Source organism: Lissotriton helveticus, chromosome 7 (assembly GCF_964261635.1).
Source record: "Lissotriton helveticus chromosome 7, aLisHel1.1, whole genome shotgun sequence".
NCBI classification, from domain to species: domain Eukaryota; kingdom Metazoa; phylum Chordata; class Amphibia; order Caudata; family Salamandridae; genus Lissotriton; species Lissotriton helveticus.
The window spans coordinates 1,026,915,716-1,026,939,706 of NC_136068.1; positions in this window are offsets into that span (position 1 = coordinate 1,026,915,716).

The window sequence follows — 23,991 nt, forward strand, 5'->3', positions numbered from 1 at the left end:
GTATCATTGTCCTCTCTCGGGTCCACCTTACCTGCACCAATAGCGGATTGTGGTCCGACACTGTCCTAGTGAGATATTCACTATTAATCACCTTGGCATGTATATCGGGAGTACAGAGCACCGCATCTAGTCGCACATGTAACTCGTGGAGACCAGAGTAAAAAGAGTAGCCTCTCGCCTCCAAATGATATTCACGCCATGTGTCGACTAGCCCCCAGTTATTCTGCCAGGCGCATCTAGCCTTAGAGATCCTATGTGTTGGAGCGTCAGGGAGCGGCGGGTGGTATCTATCCCTCTCTGCATCAGTGATCGAGTTAAAATCTCCCCCCAGCAATATCGGGCCAGTCATTCGCTCTAGCTGCACAACTGATGGGGAAAGCATGGAGCACCTGACCACTGAGAAACTACTTGCAGGCATGTATTCTGAATGTTTGTGATTGTACTTTTGTTTCCACAGGTTTTTATTTTTACCTTTCTTCTAACTTTGGACGCAAGGTCATCTGACTGTAAGTAGCAGTTAGGTCACAGAGGCCGAGGGTTGGATACACCTTAGCTTGTGTATACCGCCCAGGCTTCTTTTCACTTGGTCCTGAAGAAAACCTGGGAATTTCCTCTACAGGTTGAAACATGTAGACCTTTTTGCACCCACATAGATACTGTCGGTCAATTTAACCAACTCTAGTATCATATTACTGTTTTTAACATTTGTCCAGTAGCTTCTGAATAAAGTTTTTCCAGCGAAGTTATACGTTATACTTTTTTACATCACACTCACAAAAATCTACCCGCTCCACTGTAATCAGGTGTCGCAGCACACCCGGATGGCACTCGGCTGTCCGGGTGGGACCCCGATGATGAAGCATGTCACCAACCAGGTTGGTGAGTGAGGGGTCTTCTAACAAAAGAACAGTCTTCTTTTGAACATCCTCTTTCTCCACACTCCATTAGGACCTCTCAGGTCCAATGGTGATACTCCTTCCTTTGTTTATACATATTTAGGTCTAGGGGACCAGGAGTACTTCCCTCCACATAGTGGAAAATCCCTTACTCTCTCCTTTTGTTATTACAGTCATGTAGGGCACCAACTTCCCTCGCAAGAGACCAAAAAAAGAAACCTGATCGACATTAGGGGCGTAAATACTGCCGAATGTCACATCCACACCATGTAATCAACCTGTTACCACCATAAACCTCCCCTCTGGATCCACCAATTGCTGCATCGGTTGGAACGGAACCCCCGCCCTAATCCATATCAGCGCTCCCCTGGCAAAATCTGCATAAGTTGTATAAAACAGCTGTCCCCTCCATCTACGCTGCAATGCCCATCCCTCAGCCCGGTTGATGTGCGTTTCCTGGAGAAAGGCTATGTAAGTTCCCCGTTGTGTCAAATAAGCATGCACCTTATGTCGTTGCAACATTGTGTGAAGCCCCGCACATTCCAGGTAACACATTTCAAATCAAGTAATGACCCCATGTCTCGACCATCTGCTCCTGCACCTCTGCCACCCACATTGGAACACACCCGGTGGAACTAACTACCCCAACTAATTCCCAAAACTGTCCCCAACTCCCCCTCCCCAGAACAGGTCCTACAACACTAGTACCCATCCAAACTTCTAAACTACCTGCTCCCCTGGTAAAAACCTGGGAGCCACACCCACACAAACTAAGGGTAGCGGGTCCGGAGCCTCAGAGGTTCCTCTTCCTAATCCGCCAACAGCTCGCTCCGTACCCCCCAATAAAGCTAGACTGCCCCAAGTGGGGCGACAATATGATGGGACCATGGCTATGCATAGTCATCTGGCTGCATTAGTCCCTCCAGTCACCAGCTTTCAACCTCTAGTCAGTAGAGGGGGGAGCTCCCCTGGGCTAAAGCCAGTTCCTTTCTCCAGCTCGCAACCTTGCCAAGCAGTCTGTAGCGCAATGCATCCAGAGTCTCATCCGTTGTTCAAGCCGTCACCTGTGGCAGATGCTGACTTCCCGTTTCCGATTCATCTGCGTCTGATTGCAGCGATCCTTTCTCCGACCCTGACCCCAACAATGATTCTGTTTTGCTTTCCTGCGAGATAGCCGTGACAGCCTGCAATGCATCCGAGTATTCCTTCTCCGTCTGCGTCTCTGTGGGTTTCCGAGCCGCAGGGTGGTGCACGCGCCACAACTGGTGTGGGCACGGCCCCTCACTGGCACTCCCAGGGCACGCACCGCCTCCCAGCGCCCACTCTGTACGACTCCAACCAAGGCGTCTCCCGGGTTGTCATGAAAGTACGTCTTGCCAACCAGAACTATCCGAAGGTGTGCCGAAAACATCAGGGAATACCGGAAGCCTTCATCTCGGAGCGCCTTCTTGACCTCCAAGAACGTTTCTCGACGGCGCTGCACCTCGAAAGTATAGTCCGGGAATAGGTCACTTTGCCATTGCCCACTTGGTAAGGGCCCGTTGTCCGAGCATTATGCAGCAGGGTGTCCCTGTCTTTATAGTGAAGCAGCCTAGCCACCACCGGTCTGGGCGGCCTCCCGGGCGCCAGCGGTCAAGCCGGAACCCTGTGTGCTCTCTCCAGGTTGTAGAATGATGAGAGGCCTTCGGGTGCCACTTCTGTTCGTAGCCAGGCTTCCAGGTAATCCACCATGTTGGCCCCTTCTATTCCCTCCAGCAGCCCCACTACTCGGATATTGTTCCTTCGGTTTCTTCCTTCTGCATCCTCGGCCCAACTCTCCAGGTTGCACAAGGTAGTCTGGACATCTGTCAGCTGAGCCTCCATTGACCTCTGCGCAGGCTCTAGGGTCTCCAGGGTAACTTCAGTTTGCTTCACCCTATCAACTAGTTTGGTATGATTGGCCCAGAGTAAACCCAATCCCTGCGCCACATGCACAATGTCCAGCTGCAGTGCTTCCTTAGTGTCAGTAATGGCCTATAGTATGCGATCCACCTGTTGTTAGAGCATCCCCTCTGAGTTCTGCACAATCTTTTCTTGCGTGTTTGGTGCGCCCACTACTTATTCCTGTTCAGGGGGCACGCCCGCCTGTTTCCCTCTAAGTTTCCCCATTCACGATAGCAGCATCTGCTCCGACACCCAGTCGGTTCTTCCTCCAATGTCCGGCGATTACGGCTCCTCACCTATGAAGGGTTCGTGCCACTATCAATGGAGCCTGCCTCCGACTCGGCATCTACGCCCACCCTATCAGTGTCGGCTCCCCCAGCTCAGCCCGTGGGCTCCTCCAACCTCAGTCCACTCTGCACCACGGTGTCTCCCACTGCTGTTGCTCTCCACTGCTGGGCAATCATAAGACAGAGTGCCTCTGGGGAACCAAGCATCTCCTGTGCTCAGTGCCGATGGTCTCAGGAGTTGGGGAAACTCCTCAGGAGTCCCACACAGCTGACACGATTTTCTTCCCCCCGGGCAGCCCCGCACTGTGTGCGCCCACGCCCTGTGTTTATCTCTTACACGTGTCTGTGCGCCGTACCCTACCAGGTTCAAGGTCCCAATCCTAAGGCCTCTCCTGCTTCCCCTCACGAGCAGCCCCAGACACCGTGCTCACCTCACCGCAACACAAGAATGTCCCCTGTGAAGTAGGGGCCTTGCTGTAGGACTCCAAGTTGGTTTTGTCTGTTGCCCCAGCTGTTGTGCGGCGTACGAAGGTCTTTCAGCTGACTCTCCATATGTTTCACAGCATCTCCATGGCAGCAGAGGCAGTGAGCGTGCACCCCTCATCACTTCATTCGCCCACGCACAGCGCACATCAATCAGTGTTAGTAATTGGAGCCCCCCCGATGTATTCCCCAAGAATATCTCCTCCTCTCACCAAGCTGTGCTTTGCTGTATCACATTGCAAAAAACACAGTTGATGGACAGAATGTAGAGCAATGTCATACATTCACCCCAGTACAAGGATCTGGGCCTAAATCCATCATTTTTTTGCACTCCACACCACCCTGGGTTAGACACTGGCTATATGCAAAACAGTCCAGTCCGAACTACCAAGCCATGTATTTCCCAGACCGGAATCAAGCATCCAAGGACCGGTTTCTGGCTATCAGCCTTCATTCAGCCTGGATAGCTTGACTCCAGTGGTGTGGAGAGCCTGGGACCGGTCCTTGGATGCTTGATTCCGGTCTGGGAAAGACATGGCTTGATAGTTCGGACTGGACTGTTCCCATGAGGCACAGGGTCAGAGCTGATTTGCATATAGCCAGTGTCTAACCCAGGGTGGTGTGGAGTGCAAAAAAACGATGGATTTAGGCCCAGATCCTTGTACTGGGGTGAATGTATGACATTGTTCTACATTCTGTCCATCAACTGTGTTTTTTGCAATTTTCTTCCCGAGTGGGCTGGGTATGCTCAGACATGAGTCCCCGGCTCTCCACATCACTGGAGTCAAGCTATCCAGGCTGATGAAGGCTGATAGCCAGAAACCGGTCCTTGGATGCTTGATTCCGGTCTGGGAAAGACATGGCTTGGTAGTTCGGACTGGACTGTTCCCATGAGGCACAGGGTCAGAGCTGATTTGCATATAGCCAGTGTCTAACCCAGGGTGGTGTGGAGTGCAAAAAAACGATGGATTTAGGCCCAGATCCTTGTACTGGGGTGAATGTATGACATTGTTCTACATTCTGTCCATCAACTGTGTTTTTTGCTGTATCACATGGCTCATCAAGCTATAGTGCTACCTCTGAGAAGTAACAGTCCAAAATGGCAGCCCGCACCCCACTCGGCTAGTCATCCACCGCTCTTCCCTCTGGGTACCACATGCCACCATCCAGAGTCCCATCCGGCCTCCCTATGCCCCAGTTCCTCTCACAGCACCGCCCCCACCTCTGTTCTTCATTAGGGCTTTCTGCCAAGACCGCCTCCTCTTTTGCTGACTGCCGGTCTCTGTTCACGCACCTAGCACGCATTTAGCGATGTTGACGCCACCCTCGAGGTCCGCTTCACGTCGCGTTCTGATCCAGGGTCCGTGGGCATGCCTACTGGCGTTTGCGGTCGTGCTCATTGCGGCCCGCCATGCCGCTCGTCATCTGCCAAGCTCCCTGCTGTGTCAAGTGCACTAGTCGGCGTTCAGCTCCTCCAGTCAGGCAGGCAGCCTACACCCCTTCGCTGCGATATGTGCTAGGGAGCCTCGCTCAAGCCCCCGCAGCACTCATCCTCGCACTACCGCAGCATCCACCAGCGGCCTCGCTCTCCCCGACCGTCGCAGGCTGCGGCAGTGGCCTGCTCCTACCGTGCGCGCCTGCCGCCTCAGGCGCTGGTCTTCCAGGCTCCCTTCGTCATTGGTGTGGCAGCGGGGCTCCGCAGATCGGGTCCCGCCAGGTGCGAGGACTGCCACCTTGTTGGGCAAGACCGCCGTCCAGCGCCTCTCAGCACCTCCTTTGGGCTCAGTCTTACATCGGTGCAGCCATTTTGAGGAGCCAACACCGATCAAGCCATTTCGCCTATTCTCCGCCGGCAGGCACCGTTCCTCCCCGCAGTTGCAGTAGAAACCGCTAGCACCCTACTATCTCCACTTAAGGTGCCTGGGAGCCAATTTCAGAGTCCCAAATCAGGATAATTGCAGGGGTCGGCTTGGAGCTCCGAGCTCACACGTCCTCCCTCATCTGCTCCGTGGCCACGCCCCATAATCACCCCCATAGTGTCAATTTTTTTGAGCCTATTAAAATCTTTGCTTCCATCACACTTCATAATTACCCAGAAGAAGTCAAGAAATACTTTATTCGGTTCGAATTTTCAAAACCATAAAAGTACAAGACACACATAATACCCAAATATGTGCTTCAATTGTGCCTTCCCAACTGCTGATATACTTTGAAACATCTGTTCAGTTCATTTAGAGATATTTATATTTTGCTGTGTTAACCTCCTACATTCTTTACTTGCACACTTCCTGTACTCCCACAAGATTATCACACAGTCAGAGAAAGGAAAACGAACATCAGTCTCTATGTTAAAAGAATAAGAAGAATTTTTCAGAAAGCATAGCCTGACATTTGACCTTTGTCTTTGAACCAAATGTGACAAGATAAAAACATAATTTACAGGCATCTTTATTGCTCATTCACTTTTTGAACTACAACATGGTTATTTAGGGACTGCTGCATCTCCCCTGCACGCCTAATTCCAGGACTTATGTCCTCATGTTCCACCTAGATGTGGCATAGAATTATATTATGGATGAAGCAACTATATAGGCTACTAAAGTATACAACAGTGGTATTTGTAGAGCCCACACCCGGAACTGATATATTTAAAGGTGTTCTACAATGCGATGATGACTAAAAAGGAGGCACGTTGAAATAAAGCAATTGCCTATGATCACAGATTTTGGTCAAGCAGGAACTCCAGAATTGATTGCAGGTTCCCTGGTGTCACGTTGTGCAATTCAACCGCTGGATGGGTATTTCTTTTTCTCTCTCTCTCTCACTCTCTCATTTTACATACAAAGTTCATGGTTTCAGTTTAATTCTTTGAGAAGCTAAATAAGTCATTATGTATTGTTAAATAATTAAATCCATTACATTTTAAATCAGGTTAACGCAAGAAGCCGCTGGTGGAAAAAATTACAAAGGGAAGAGAAGGGAAGGCAGGGTTTCTACTTTAAAGCTGATATCAGCTGCTACCCATAATTTAACAAACAGACTAATTCTAACGAAGACTCAACTCCTCAGTAAAGTCAAATACTCACAAAGGTGTGAAATGTCCAACAGTTTTACATGGGTTCACATCATCACAAGTGTAGTGCAGAGCTCAGATGCAGACTCCCACGGAGCTCCCAACTTGCGGGTTATTTGCATTCTTGTGGTGTGGGCAGTGGTTCAGATGCGTTGATCATCAAAACCCTACAGTGTGCTGTAAAAGAACTAGAGAGGGACAATTGTTCCATTTCTGAACAAATTGAAAAATCATTAGCACAAAGTCCTTCTGAGCACTTTCACAGCACTCCCATCTGTCTTCACAATCTTTCCATTTGTAAAAGGACCAGGAAGCAGTGGTGGCAATACCTGCTCTGCTACAGGGATGATATAGGTTTACATAATGAGCATGGGCATCAAAAATAAAACACATAGGGGTCAGTTTGTGTTGGGAAGGTAAAGTCCTCTCCATGGTAAGAGACGTGTAACCCTGCTACGAGTTCCCAAATGTACTGTTCTCTGGCTCCCTAATGCTGAATTTTTTGTCATAGGCGAACACAGATCATGTATGTGTGCCATGACATAGGCCTGTCTCACGGATTGCAGTCTTGTTGGACCAGAAGGGGCACCCAAAGAGCTGCCCTCAGTGGTGGAAGGCTACTGTCTTCATAAGGAGTAAAGCAGCACAAGCACAGTTGTGGCAGCATACCGTGTAGTGATCAGTGGTAGTCAACGGGACCTTTTTACCTTGTTTCACTGGAGTGAGGTCTACCGTCTCACTCCCCTTTTTATTAAGGTTCTGCTGCTGGGTCCTCAACTCACCCCAGGCCTACATCAGGTGAATGTGGAATGGCGTCATGATGGAAACGTGCTGAGGGCATGTGTGCTCGCAAGGGGTGACATGTACAGTGCACGTATGGTAAATGTGTGTTTGCTGGCAATGTGTGTTTTTAAAATAATCTGGTACAATGTAGAAAGGATGCGGTCCTGAACAGTGTGCACAGACAATGAGTTTTCTGCATGTAGTTATGCTTGTGGTGGCAAATACATGATGATGACAGTGGTGTACAGTAAGTGTGCTAAGGATGTACACTATGTGCAAGTATGCCTGCAATGGTACATTACATGGAGGAATTTGGGTTCCATTTTAGGATGCCATGGCTTGCCTGGTGGAAACATGAGTAGAGGACTCCACCAAGACAGATTTGTGTATTGCTATTTTCCTGCAAGCTGGAAGGGACATACTCGGCAGATTGCAGAGCCAGGCTCTCTCTGTGCATTTCAAAGGGCACTTTGATTCATTGAGTTATCAGGTAGAAAGAGATGGGGCTGATAACGGGATTATAAAGAGTAGGGCTAGGAGCCCAGGATTAACCTTTTGATGCACTTATCACTGTGGGTGATCTACAGGCGTGAACTCTGGTCACTCCAATGAATCTTGTTGTGGGTTAAACAGCTTCGGAGTCCTGCCTGCTATGACAGACCTCCTTCAGAGGGAAGAAGAAAGGTCCACTTCAAAGAAACAGAACCCCCAACAAAAAACTTCAAAGACTCAAACACTAAATACATTTTGTGTCTGGAAAAGGAATATAAGTAGGGGAATTTAAGACACCAAACGTCATCTGCCAAGCAGCCAGATGGGATGTGTGAGGAGGGGAAGCTCTGCAAGACTTCTGCCTGTGACGGGAGTGGGAACCCACGCCTGCTAGTCTCTCTGATGGATGAGGGGATAGCACCCAGCGAAATCAGAACAACCTGCCCTTGAACCTGGCGCACCAGCGGCCTGTCTGCTCGTCAAGACCAGTGTGCCCTGTGAGGAAAAGGAGAGCATTGAAAGGAGCAGGATCTAGAGGGGAGCACTATCTTGAGATTTACAGGACTGGAATCACACCACAAACTGGTGGTTCTCTTCAAAGGACCATATTTTAACAGGCACTTCTCTTGATACAGGATTTATCATTTTTTATTTGCAACTCCTCGAATTTAGATTCTTTTTCCCAAAAGGGATAGGTTTGGAACCTCTTCTGTTCTAACATTGGAACGGGTAGCACCAGTGTCGACCAAGAAAGATACTGGGTGGCCATTCACCTCGCCTTCCACGAATGGACCTCTCTGGTCTACCTCTAAAACTGCACCAAGCATGCAATCTTCCTCCCCCTAAGGCACAATCATTGTGACTGATCTGAACCATAATGGGAAATTGCTGGAATGAGTTTTAGTTCTGAAAGGTATTTTGATTAAAATCCGAAACCTCGTTAGAATTTAATCTGGTACCACTTATAACTTGCTGTGGAATTGGGGCTTGAGGAACTTGCATCACTGGAACGTATTGTACATTAGGGCTTGGCGTTCTCTGTTAACCTGTGTCTGTACAAACCTTGAATTTTAACTTGATTCTCATTCATTACTCTGTTGAGATTAAGACGACATTCCCTCTTCCAGTGCCCTAACTTGTTACAATAATGACATGGATTCGATTTCTTAAATGTGGCAACATCAGTTCCAGTACTCTGGTCAGTCAGGACACCATGTCTTCTACTCTGTTGTAGATAACCATTTCCACCTTTCATCATAGTAACTCCATGTGGATATTCACCTTGCATAGCACCAATATTGCCTATATACGGTTGACTCTACTTCCTCTCTGTGCGCTTTCATCTGCGCCAGCAGAAACATCTCCTTAAACTGCTTCAATTTCATTTTCAATTCAGTACTACAATATTTTGAGTACCTTAAGATCTCATCGATTGTCTTATTTTGCCAACTAATTAAATGCCTTGAATCATCATGATAACCTCAGGTCTTAACCCCTTCGTTGCTAGGCCTCCCCCGTCCTAAGTCTTTTTTTGGCTATTTGGGGTAGTGGGGTACCAAGGGTTTGTGGATTCCTCTGAAGGGGTCCCAGAAATTAGCCAAAATACAGCAACATTTTTTTTTGGGTGGGGGGAAATGGGGAAAAGAGTGCTGCAAATGAAAGTGTCTGGGTTTTTCCCTGCAAATGGTATCACAAAAGATTTGTGGGGCTGAAATCACAATTTTCCCAGCTTTTAGGGAATGACAGACTTTTGTCAGAAAACCAACATTTATTACACAGTTTTGGCATTTTTCTAGGACATAGCCTATTTTTGCTATTTCTTGTGCTTTCAACCTGATTCCAGTTAATGGTAGAAATGAGTATGAAAGGAATAAAGGTTCCTGGAAAGCTATACATTTTTTAAAAGTAAACAAAATGCTGAATTCAGCAAGGGGTTTTGTGTAAATCCATCAAGGTTTCTTTATAGAAACTAACAGTTAAATATAGGAAAAATTAAAAATTAGTTGAAAAAAACAGCCTTTTGTGTCAACGTTTTCACCTGTGACTTCTTCTAATTATGACAACTCTTTGAAAGCAATATACCGTTATATCCACTGGACCTTACTAGTTGTGGGGATATATAGGACTTGAGTGTCTCCAAGAACCCGGCGAACCCAAAGTCAAAAACTGAGCAGCGTCTTGCAATGTTTTTTTATTATGTAGCGGGTATGTAGCAATTATGCTGGGAAATGTATACATGGAAAATTCGGTATGAAAGACTCCTATGTATTTCTAAAATGGGAACAAAATATAGAGTTTAGAAACAGTATATATTTGCACAGTTCCGAAATTGGGATTACTCATACTAGTATGAGAATTATCGGTCATTTTTCAAAATGACTTCATTTTTGCAAATTGTCTTTCATTTGGAAGGCAGAAATGCATCGAAAGTCAATAGATAATTACAGTTGCTTTGCAAATCTGAATTACCCAAAGTCTCCCAATAAAAATGGCACCTCACTTGTGTGGGTAGGCAGCGTGCCCACGACAGGAAACGGATCAAAACCCAAGGTGAACACACCACATTTTTCACAATGAAAAATTACCCTTTTTTTGCAAAGTTCCTAGCTTTAGTTTTGAAACCCTAGCTCTGCCGGCACCTAGGGAAACCTAGCAAAGCTATACATTTTTTAAAACTAGACAAGCAGGGAAATCCAGGATGTGGTGACTTAACTGGCTCTCACCAGGTTCTGTTACCCAGAAACGCTTGCAAACCTAAAACATTTTGAAAAAAACACATTTTCCTCACATTTCTGTGGCGGACAGTTCTACAATTTGCGTGGATTCCCAAATTTCCACCCAACCCGCATCCCCCAAAGTCTTCCGAGAAAAATGGTACCTTACTTGTGTGGGTAGGCCTAGTGCCCGCGACAGGAAGCTGCACAAAACGCAACATGGACACACCCCAATTTCACAGTGAAAAATGACCCTTTTTTGGCAAAGTGCCTAGCTGTAGTTTTTTAACCCTAGCTCTGCCAGCACCTAGGGAAACCTAGCATACCTAAAACAATTTGAAAACTAGACACCCAGGGGAATCCAGGATGTGGTGACTTGACTGGCTCCCACCAGGTTCTGTTACCCAGAATCTCTTGCAAACCTAAAGAATTATAAAACAAAAACACATTTTCCTCACAACTCTGTTGTGGAAAGTTCTGGAATCTGCGTGGATCCACAAATTTCCACCCACCCGTGTTCCCCAAAGTCTTCAGAGAAAAATGATACCTCACTTGTGTTGGCATGCCTAGCGCCCACGACAGGAAACGGCACAAAACGCAACGTGGAACACACCTCAATTTCACTATGAAAAATGACCCTTTTTTGGCAAAGTGCCTAGCTGTTGTTTTTGAACCCTAGCTCTGCCTGCACCTAGAGAAACCTAGCAAAACTATACATTTTTTAAAACTAGACACGCAGAGGAATTCAGGATGGGGTGACTTAACTGGCTCTCATCAGGTCCTGTTACCCAGAATCCCTTGCAAACCTAACATTTTGTCCCAAAAACACATTTTCCTCATATTTCTGTGGTGGAAAATTCTAGAATTTGCGTGGCTCCACAAATTTCCACCCAACCCGCGTTTCCCAAAATCTTCCGTGAAAAATGGCACCTCACTTGTGTGGGTAGGCCTAGTGCCCGTGACAGGAAACGGCACAAAACGCAACATGGACATACCCCAATTTCACAGTGAAAAATGACCCTTTTTTGGCAAAGTGCCTAGCTGTAGGTTTCGAACCCTAGCTCTGCCGTCACCTAGGGAAACCTAGCAAACCTATACATTTTTCACAATTAGACACCCAGGGGAATCCAGGATGGGGTGCCTTGACTGGTTACCACCAGGTTCTGTTACCCAGAATCCCTTGCGAACCTAAAAAGTTGTCCAAAGAAACACATTTTCCTCAAATTTCTGTGGTGTAAAGTTCTGGAATCTGCATGAATCCACACATTTTCACCTACACCGCGTTCCCCAAAGTCTTCCAAGAAAAATGGTACCTCACTTGTCTGGGTACGCCTAGTGCCTGTGTCAGGAAACGGCGCAAAACGCAACGTGGACACACCCCAATTTCACAGTGAGAAATGACACTTTTTTGGCAAAGTGCCTAGCTGTAGTTTTTTAACCCTAGCTCTGCCTGGCCCCTAGGAAGACCTAGCAAACCTATATATTTTTGAAAACTAGACACCCAGGGGAATACAGGATGGGTTGACTTGACTGGTTCCCACCAGGTTCTGTTACCCAGAATTCCTTGCAAATCTAAAACATTGTTAAAAAAAACACATTTTCCTCACATTTATGTGGTGGAAAGTTCTGGAATCTGTGTGGATCCACAAATTTCCACCCACTCTGCTTTCCCCAAAGTCTTATGAGAAGAATGGTACCTCACTTGTATGGGTAGGCCTAGTGCCCGTGACAGAAAATGGCGCAAAACGCAACGTAGACACCCCCCAATTTCACAGTGAAAAATGACACTTTTTTGGCAAAGTGCCTAGTTGTAGTTTTTGAACCCTAGCTCTGCCGGCACCTAAGGAAACCTAGCAAACCTATACATTTTTGAAAACAATACACCCAGGGGAATCAAGGATGGGGTAACTTGACTCCAGGTTCTGTTACCCAGAATCCCTTGCAAACCTAAAAAACTGTAAAAAATACCACATTTTCCTCACATGTCTGTGGTGGAATGTTCTGGAATCTGCGTGGATCCACACATTTCTACCCGGCCGACGTTCCCCAAAGTCTTCTGAGAAGAATGGTACCTCACTTGTGTGGGTAGGCCTAGGGCCCGCAACAGGAAATGGTGCAAAATGCAACGTGGACACACCCCAATTTGACAGTAAAAAATTACCCTTTTTTTGGCAAAGTGCCTAGCTGTAGTTTTCGAACCCTAGCTCTGCCGGCACCTAGGCAAACCTAGCAAACCTATACATTTTTTCAAAGTAGACACCCAGAGGAATCGAGGATGGGGTGACATGACTGGTTCCCACCAGGTTCTGTTACCCAGAATCCCTTGCAAACCTACAACATTGTCCAAAAAAACACATTTTCCTCACATTTCTGTGGTGGAAAGTTGTGGAATCTGCATGGATCCACATATTTCCAGACACCCTGCGTTCCCCAAAGTCGTCCAAGAAAAATGGTACCTCACTTGTGTTGATAGGCCTAGTGCCCACAACAGGAAGCGGTGCAAAATACAACATGGACACACCCCAATTTCACAGTAAAAAATTACCCTTTTTTGGCAAAGTGCCTAGCTGTAGTTTTTGAACCCTAGCTCATCCAGGATGTGGTGACGTGACTGGCTCCCACCAGGTTCTGTTACCCAGAATCCCTTGCAAACCTAAAGAATTGTACAAAAAAAACACATTTTCCTCACAATTCTGTTGTGGAAAGTTCTGGAATCTGCGTGGATCCACAAATTTCCACCCACCCGTGTTCCCTAAAGTCTTCAGAGAAAAATGATACCTCACTTGTGTGGGTAGGCCTAGCGCCCACAACAGGAAATGGCACAAAACGCAACGTGGAACACACCTCAATTTCCCTGTGAAAAATGACAATTTTTTGGCAAAGTGCCTAGCTGCCGTTTTTGAACCTTAGCTCTGCCTGCACCTAGGGAAACCTAGCAAACCTATATATTTTTAAAAAACTAGACACGCAGGGAAATTCAGGATGGGGTGACTTAACTGGCTTTCACCAGGTCCTGTTACCCAGAATCCCTTGGAAACCTAAAATCTTTACCAAAAAACACATTTTTCTCATATTTCTGTGGTGGAAAGTTCTAGAATTTGCGTGGATCCACAAATTTCCACCCAACCCGCATTTCCCAAAGTCTTCCGAGAAAAATGGTACCTCACTTATGTGGGTAGGCCTAGTGCCCGCGACAGGAAACGGCACAAAACACAACATAGACACACCCCAATTTCACAGTGAAAAATGACCCTTTTTTGGCAAAGTGCCTAGCTGTAGTTTTTGAACCCTAGCTCTGCCGGCACCTAAGGAAACCTAGCAAACCTATACATTTTTGAAAACAATACACCCAGGGGAATCAAGGATGGGGTAACTTGACTCCAGGTTCTGTTACCCAGAATCCCTTGCAAACCTAAAAAACTGTAAAAAATACCACATTTTCCTCACATTTCTGTGGTGGAATGTTCTGGAATCTGCGTGGATCCACACATTTCTACCCGGCCCACGTTCCCCAAAGTCTTCTGAGAAGAATGGTACCTCACTTGTGTGGGTAGGCCTAGAGCCCACAACAGGAAATGGTGCAAAATGCAACGTGGACACACCACAATTTGACAGTAAAAAATTACCCTTTTTTTGGCAAAGTGCCTAGCTGTAGTTTTCGAACCCTAGCTCTGCCGGCACCTAGGGAAACCTAGCAAACCTATACATTTTTTCACCCAGAGGAATCGAGGATGGGGTGACTTGACTGGTTCCCACCAGGTTCTGGTACCCAGAATCCCTTGCAAACCTACAACATTGTCCAAAAAAACACATTTTCCTCACATTTCTGTGGTGGAAAGTTGTGGAATCTGCATGGATCCACATATTTCCAGACACCCTGCGTTCCCCAAAGTCTTCCAAGAAAAATGGTACCTCACTTGTGTTGATAGGCCTAGTGCCCACAACAGGAAACGGCACAAAACGAAACGTGGAACACACCTCAATTTCCCTGTGAAAAATGACAATTTTTTGGCAAAGTGCCTAGCTGCCGTTTTTGAACCTTAGCTCTGCCTGCACCTAGGGAAACCTAGCAAACCTATATATTTTTTAAAACTAGACACGCAGGGAAATTCAGGATGGGGTGGCTTAACTGGCTCTCACCAGGTCCTGTTACCCAGAATCCCTTGGAAACCTAAAATCTTTACCAAAAAACAAATTGTTCTCATATTTCTGTGGTGGAAAGTTCTAGAATTTGCGTGCATCCACAAATTTCCACCCAACCCGCATTTCCCAAAGTCTTCCGAGAAAAATGGTACCTCACTTATGTGGGTAGGCCTAGTGCCCGCGACAGGAAACGGCACAAAACACAACATGGACACACCCCAATTTCACAGTGAAAAATGACCCTTTTTTGGCAAAGTGCCTAGCTGTAGGTTTCGAACCCTAGCTCTGCCGTCACCTAGGGAAACCTAGCAAACCTATACATTTTTTAAAATTAGACACCCAGGGAAATCCAGGATGGGGTGACCTGACTGGTTACCACCAGGTTCTGTTACCCAGAATCCCTTGTAAACCTAAACAATTGTCCAAAGAAACACATTTTCCTCAAATTTCTGTGGTGGAAAGTTCTGGAATCTGCATGAATCCACAAATTTTCACCTACCCCGTGTTCCCCAAAGTCTTCCAAGAAAAATGGTTCCTCTCTTATGTGGGTAGGTCTAGTGCCCGTGACAGGAAACGGCACAAAACGCAACGTGGACACACCCCAATTTCACAGTCAGAAATGACACTTTTTTGGCAACGTGCCTAGCTGTAGTTTTTGAACCCTAGCTCTGCCGTACCCTAGGATAACCTAGCAAACCTATATATTTCTGAAAACTAGACACCCAGGGGAATACAGGATGGGTTGACTTGACTGGTTCCCACCAGGTTCTGTTACCCAGAATCCCTTGCAAATCTAAAACATTTTTTTAAAACTAATTTTCCTCACATTTATGTGGTGGAAAGTTCTGGAATCTGCGTGGATCCACAAATTTCTACCCACTCTGCATTTCCCAAAGTCTTATGGGAAGAATGGTACCTCACTTGTATGGGTAGGCATAGTGCCCATGACAAGAAATGGCGCAAAACGCAATGCGGACACACCCCAATTTCACAGTGAAAAATGACACTTTTTTTGTCAAAGTGCCTAGTTGGAGTTTGTGAACCCTAGCTCTGCCTGCACCTATGGAAACCTAGCAAACCTATACATTTTTGAAAACTAGACACCCAGGGAAATCAAGGATGGGGTAACTTGACTGCCTCTCACCAGGTTCTGTTACTCAGAATCCCTTGAAACCTAAAACACTGTAAAAAAAAGACCACATTTTCCTCACATTTCTGTGTTGGAAAGTTATGGAATCTGCGTGGATCCACAAATTTCTACCCATCCCACGTTCCCCAAGTCTTCTGAGAAGAATGGTACCTCACTTGTGTGGGTAGGCCTAGTGCCCGCAACAGGGAATGGTGCAAAAGGCAACGTGGACTCACCACAATTTCACAGTGAAAAATGACCCTTTTTGGCAAAGTGCATAGCTGTAGTTTTTGAACCATAGCTCTGCCGGCACCTAAGGAAACCTAGCAAACCTGACACATTTTCCTAACATTTCTGTGGTGGAAAGTTCTGGAATCTGCGTGGATCCACGAATTTTCAGCCACCCCACATTCCCAGAGTCTTCCAAGAAAAATGGTACCTCACTTGTGTGGGTCAGCCTAGTGTCCGCGATAGGAACCGGCGCAAAACGCAACGTGGACACACCTCAATTTCTCAGTGAAAAATTACCCTTTTTTGGCAAAGTGCCTAGCTGTAGTTTTTGAACCATAGCTCTACTGGCACCTAAGTAAACCTAGCAAACCTATACATTTTTAAAAGCTAGATACCCAGGGGAATCTAAGATGGGGTGACTTGACTGCCTCTCATCAGGTTCTGTTACCCAGAATCCCATGCAAACCTAAACAATTGTCACAAAAACACATGTTCCTCACATTTCTGTGGTGGAAAGTTCTAGAATCTGCGTGAATCCACAAATTTCAACCCAACCCGCGTTCCTCAAAGTGTTCCAAGAAAAATGGTACCTCACTTGTGTGGGTTTGCCTAGTGCCCGCCAAAGGAAATGGCGCAAAACGCAACGTAGACACACCTCAGTTTCGCAGTGAAAAATGAGCCTTTTTTGGCAAAGTGCCTAGCTGTATTTTTTTAACCATAGCTCTGCCGGCACCTAGGGAAACCTAGCAAACCTATACATTTTTTTAAACTAGACAGACACCCAGGGAAATCCGGGATGGGGTCACTTGACTGCCTCTCACCAGGTTCTGTTACCCAGAATCCTCTGCAAACCTAATTTTTTGATTTTTTTTACCAAATTTTCCTCACATTCTGTGGTGGAAAGTTCTGGAATCTTCGTGGATCCACAAATTTACACCCAACCCGCGTTCCGCCAGGTCTTCCGATAACAATGGTACATCACTTCTGTGAGTGGGTCAAGGACCCGCGACATGCAAGGGCCCAAAACCTATTGAGGCGACATCAAAATTACTTATCATGAACCAACCTGGTTTTGCAAGGGTGGTCCCATGACTTTTTGGCCCGAGGCTTGGCAGCCATCTAGGGAAACCTACTAAACCCACACATTTCTGGAAACTAGACACCCGGGGAAGTCCAGCGAGGTATGGATTGTGTGGGTCTCCCAACATACTCCTACCCAGAATTCCGTGCAAACCTCAAATTTTGCAGAAAAAAATCACTTTTTTCTCAAATGTCTGTGTGGGAAAGTTCTGGAATCTGCGTGGATCCACAAACTACCTCCCACCCAGCGTTCCCCCAGGTTTCCCAATAAAAATGGTACCGCGCTTGCGTGGGTGGGTCAAGGACTAGCGACAGGCAAGGGCCAAAAACCTATTGAGGCGACATCAAAATGAACATTCTCCTACCCAGAATCTCCTGAAACCTCAAATTTAGCTGAAAAAAACACTTTTTCCATAAATGTATGCGTGGGATCACCGTTCCCTTTGTTCTCACGAGTAAAATGAAACCTCACTTGTGTGGGTGGGCCAAAGGCCTGTGGCTAGAAAGAGCCCAAAACATAGGGATTTAGAGTATAGCACCGAGAATTCTAAGCGCTACATTTAAAAAAAAGGTTTTTAGCCAACTCTGATTTAGACACCCCTACAAGTGAGGTATCATTTTACTCGGGACATTAAAAGGAACGCTGTGAGGTTGGACATTTATGCCAGCACGGTGATTCCACACAAAAATATGTCGAAAATGTGTTTTTTCCAGCTAAATTTGAGGTTTGCATGGCATTCTGGGTAGGAAAACATTGGGGGATCCCAAGCCATACCTCATTGCACTCCCCCGGGTGTCTAGTTGTCACAAATGTTTGGGTTTGGTACTTTCCCAAGATGGCCGCCGAGCCCGGGGCCAAAATCTCAGGTGCCCTCCCCCCAAAACCAGGTAGTTTTGCTATAGGTCATTTTGAAGTCTCTACAGTACGATTTGGGCCATTTCCTGTTGCAGCCACTATGCCTACCCACATAAGTGAGGTACCATTTTAATTGGGAGACCCGGGGGACCGCTGGCTGGGAGGAAATTTGTGGATCCACGCAGATTGCAGAACTTTCCTACACAGAAATTTGAGAAAAAAGTGATTTTTCTGTGAAATTTGAGGTTTGCAGGGGATAGGAGAATGATGGGGGACCCTTGCAAGCCAAACCTCGCTAGACTCCCCTGGGTGTCTAGTTTCTAGAAATGTGTGGGTTAGCTAGGTTTCCCTAGATGGCTGCCGAGCCCAGGACCAAAAACTCAAGGGACCCCCCTTGCAAAACCAGGTTGGTTTGTGATAGGTAATTTTGATGTTGCCTCAGTAGGATTTGGGCCCTTGCCTGTCGCGGGTCCTTGACCCACCCACGCAAGTGAGGTACCATTTTTATCAGGAGACGTGGGGGAACGCTGGGTGGGAGGAAATTTGTGGATCCACGCAGATTCCAGAACTTTCCCACATAGAAATTTGAGAATGAAGTGATTTTTTCAGGGAAATTTTAGGTTAGCAGAGGATTCTGGGCAGGAGAATTTTGAGGACCCACACAAGCCATACCTCGCTGAACTCCCCCGGGTGTCTAGTTTCCAGAAATGTGTGGGTTTGGTAGGTTTCCCTAGATGGCCGCCGAGCCCCGGGCCAAAAACTCATGGGACCCCCTTGCAAAACCAGGTTGCTTTGGGATGGGCAATTTTGATGTCGCATCAATAGGTTTTGGGGCCTTCCCTGCCTTGAGTACTTGGCCCACCCATACAAGTGAGGTACCCTTTCTATTGGGATACTTGTAGAAATGCTGTAGGGTTAGAACTTTGTTGTTACTTTCTGCAGTGTGAAACGTTGAGCACAATAATGCAAGGAAAATGTCACAGTCACATTTTGAAGTTTGCAGGACATTGTGGGTAAGATAACTTGTTGGTGTTCACAAGAGAGACATCACCATGTACTCCCATGGGTGTTTAGTTTACGACAAAAACTACAGTTGTTAGGTTATTCTTAGATGAAATGTACAGCTTGTCAGAGAGACAAAACAAACAAAGATTACTGCACAGCCATCTATTCCTCAAGCACACACACATACTGGTTGGATTTGGCACGAGGGCGAGTGATGGTTCAGTATATTTATTTATTTATTTTATAACATTTGTAAGGCGCACAGCTACCCACAAAGGGTTTCCCGGCGCCGAAAAAAAAAAAGCGAATCACGAGCTCAGCTAAATAGAGAGAAGGTCCGAGGGTACTTATATGTCAAACAACCAGGTCTTTACATTTTTTCTAAAGTTCCTGTAGTTTTCCTCTTTGCGAATTTGAATGGGCAATGTATTCCACAGGATTGGACCCAGATATGAAAACGATCTCCCGCCCATTCTGGCCCGTTTGTACCTGGGAACCGCAAACTTCGCTGATGTAGCTGAGCGAAGATTGCGAGTGGGACAGTGGAGTTTGGCAAGATCTTGGAGATACTTGGGGGCGGTCCCAGCTTTAACTTTAAACATATAACTCAGGGTTTTGAAACGAATCCTGTTTTCGACCCTGAGCCAGTGTAGGTCCCTAAGATGTTTTGTGATCCTGGCGTGTCTGGGTATTCTACAAAGCAGTCTGGCCGCGGCGTTTTGTACCAGTTGTAAGCGTCTAACTACTGCTTTGTTTGCCCCCAGGTACAAGATGTTACCGTAGTCAAGCCGAGAGGTTACTAAGGCATTGACTACGGTCTTCTGGGTGGTAAGTGGCAACATCCAAACAATTTTACGGAGCCATCTGAGAATAGTAAAACATATGCCCGCTACTTTGTTGGCTTGCTGTGACATGGAAAGATTGTCATCAATGATGACCCCAAGATTTCTAACTTGGGTGGCAGGAGGCGGTAGCTTGCCAAGTGCTGTCGGCCAGTGGGGATCACTCCAAAGGTCCTTATCATTCCCTAAAAGGAGGACCTCTGTTTTGTCCCCATTCAATTTGAGTTGATTGGCCGACATCCAGTGGAATATCTCATGGAGGCCTATTTTGAGTACGGAAGGAGCAGACGTTTCAGATTTAGAAAGAGAGAACAAAATCTGAGAATCGTCGGCATATGTCATTAAAATAAGACCCAGGTTCTCAGCAAGATTAGCTAGGGGACGAAGATACAAGTTAAACAACAGGGGGCTCAGGATAGATCCCTGTGGCACACCGTGGGGAGAGTGGAAGACATCTGAGCAGGCCTCAGCAGAGGTGATCTGGAAGGTGCGTAGGGATAAGTATGATTTAATCCATTCTAACGCCCTGCCCTCGACACCACACTCCTCCAGCCTGACAAGCAGTCTGGAATTAGAGATGGTGTCGAAGGCCGCACTGAGATCTAACAGGACCAGTGCCACCGTTTGTCCATCATCTCTGAGTTCTCTGATCTTTTCCGTGGTCCCAAGCAGGGCTGTCTCGGTGGAGTATCCACTCCTAAAACCAGACTGGGAAGGGTGAAGTAAATCATTTTTCTCCACATATGAGGAAAGTGCCTCATGGATATGCCTTTCCAACATTTTGGAAAAAGCAGGGAGTAACGATATTGGCCGATAATTGGCCAGTATCGTAGGATCGGCAGTCGGCTTTTTTAACAAAGGGCTGACTATGGCATGTTTCCATAGAGCGGGAACTGAGGCGTATTCCATGGAGGCATTAAGTGTGTCTGTGATGGGCATCAGGGTAGAATCCTCCAATTGGCTCATGATGCTGATGGGAATAGGGTCGCGAGGGGAACCTGATTTGATGGATTTTAGAAGTTTCCTCAGTTGATCTGGTGTAATAGGAGGCCAGGCATCAAGATGGCAATTACCTTTAGGGGTTAAGGGAGTGTCATTTTGGTTATGGGCGTTAGAGCTGTTTATGTTTATATTGGAGACGATCTTCTCAATTTTTTCAGTGAAAAAGGCCGCCAAATCCTGACATTGCTGGGTGTTAAGTGGAGCCGCCTCTGCTCTACAATTTTCTCCAGCCAATTCCTTCACTGTATTGAAAAGCGTTTGGACTTTGTTTACAGCTGTGTTTATAGTAGTGGTCACATAGCTTGCCTTGGCTTTCATACAAGCCGAGTGATAGCTATTTCTGGCCTTTCGATAGATCTCTTTTTGCTGCAGTTCGTATTTCTTGCGCCACTGCCTCTCTAGGTTCTTACAAGAAGATTTTTCTTTCTTGAGTGCCTCTGTAAACCAAGGGGCCGGGGGACGATGAACTTTCCCTTTACAGCGGGATAGTGGCAGGCTGGCGTTCACTGCGTCGTTGAGCCATGTTTGTATAGCATCAGATATATTTTCCATATCACCCTCAAGGCTTGGGTGATCTTTATTCAATGCACTATTGAGGTTTTCTAGATTTAAGTTTTTCCAATTTCTCCTAAAAGAGTCCGAGGGTGTAATGGATGGGCGTTTTATGGGTTTAAGAGAAATAGAGAAGAGTATGAGAAAATGATCTGACCAGCAGATGGGAGTGGTGTTCATCCATGACAATTGTTTCATGTTTGAGATGATAGGATCGAGAAGGTGTCCCGCTTTGTGGGTAGGGCCCTTGTTACGTAATGTCATATCTAAAGCCATAAGGTCATCTATGAGATTTTTACAACTCTTGTTGTTGTCGTCGTCCAGATGGAGATTCAGGTCCCCGAGTACTGTAAAGTTTTGAGCTTTCAAATGGTGAGGTAAGATAAAATTTGCTAAGTTTTCTGACCAAGTAGGGTTATTGAGTGGAGGTCGGTAAATAAGTAGGCCAGAGAAGGTGAAATTGGGATTGAGGGTAATTTTAAATGATGCCGCTTCACAATTAGGAATGTCTGCAGGTTCAAAATGGCATGTAAAGTCTCTTTTGTAGATAATGGCGATGCCACCACCTATTTGTCCAACACGATCCCTCCTTACAATAGCATAGTTTGGGGGAAGTGCCATGGCCACATCCGGGCCAGCACTATCATGGAGCCAGGTTTCTGTGAGAAAGATTGCACTAGGCTTCTCTTCCAACAGAAGATGGAAAATATCTAATTTGTGTTGGGGTAGTGAACGGCAGTTTACCAGGTAAAAGGTAAAATTACTAGAGCATTCTTGGTACCGAGATCTTTTATGGGAGGGGCCATGAAAGGTATCCGGGTACGGCTGAAAATTTGACAAAGTAATAGCGCACTCAGGACACGTTTGTGTGTCAGCACAAGATGGCATAAGTGTTATACATTTGTCATGTTTAGCGGGGCGAAGTGATCTGAGAAACTCCCCTGATAGCGTCATACCTGCGTGATGAGTGCAGCAGAGTATCGTGCCCTATGTCCCGACCTGGCCCGGACGGGCACAGACGGGCTGACTCTGGCTAGACTCCGGCGAGTACGAGGCGCGACCGCTAAAACGCGTCCGCTAACGCGGAGATCAGCTGTTTCCTTTTATGGCGGAGACTAGCGCTCTCTCACCGCGCTGTCCCGCACTAAGATGGCCGCCACAGTATTCCCTGATGCTCGGTGCCTTGCCCTAGCTCGGCAGGTATCGAGCGAGTGAGAAAACACTGAAGAGAGTGGGTTCGCTTCAAAATAGCTGTGCGCTAGTAAGTGGATTTCTAAAAACGATGTGGTTTTAAAACAGAGGTGCCAAAACACAAACAATTCAATTCAATTTTAAAAGGCAAAGTTCAAATAAGTACAGCTAGAACTGAACTCTAAGGCTGTGCAGCAGCGTAACAAGCTGCTCGTGTCGCTTGCTGAAATTCGCAAGACACTGTTTGGGGCTCCTTTTATGGCGGAGACTAGCGCTCTCTCACCGCGCTGTCCCACACTAAGATGGCCGCCACAGTATTCCCTGATGCTCGGTGCCTTGCCCTAGCTCGGCAGGTATCGAGCGAGTGAGAAAACACTGAAGAGAGTGGGTTCGCTTCAAAATAGCTGTGCGCTAGTAAGTGGATTTCTAAAAACGATGTGGTTTTAAAACAGAGGTGCCAAAACACAAACAATTCAATTCAATTTTAAAAGGCAAAGTTCAAATAAGTACAGCTAGAACTGATCTCTAAGGCTGTGCAGCAGCGTAACAAGCTGCTCGTGTCGCTTGCTGAAATTCCCAAGACACTGTTTGGGGCTCCTTTTATGGCGGAGACTAGCGCTCTCTCACCGCGCTGTCCCGCACTAAGATGGCCGCCACAGTATTCCCTGATGCTCGGTGCCTTGCCCTAGCTCGGCAGGTATCGAGCGAGTGAGAAAACACTGAAGAGAGTGGGTTCGCTTCAAAATAGCTGTGCGCTAGTAAGTGGATTTCTAAAAACGATGTGGTTTTAAAACAGAGGTGCCAAAACACAAACAATTCAATTCAATTTTAAAAGGCAAAGTTCAAATAAGTACAGCTAGAACTGATCTCTAAGGCTGTGCAGCAGCGTAACAAGCTGCTCGTGTCGCTTGCTGAAATTCGCAAGACACTGTTTGGGGCTCCTTTTATGGCGGAGACTAGCGCTCTCTCACCGCGCTGTCCCGCACTAAGATGGCCGCCACAGTATTCCCTGATGCTCGGTGCCTTGCCCTAGCTCGGCAGGTATCGAGCGAGTGAGAAAACACTGAAGAGAGTGGGTTTGCTTCAAAATAGCTGTGCGCTAGTAAGTGGATTTCTAAAAACGATGTGGTTTTAAAACAGAGGTGCCAAAACACAAACAATTCAATTCAATTTTAAAAGGCAAAGTTCAAATAAGTACAGCTAGAACTGATCTCTAAGGCTGTGCAGCAGCGTAACAAGCTGCTCGTGTCGCTTGCTGAAATTAAAACTTTTTTAACTAGAGATTTCACAAAAATGAAACGCACTGTCA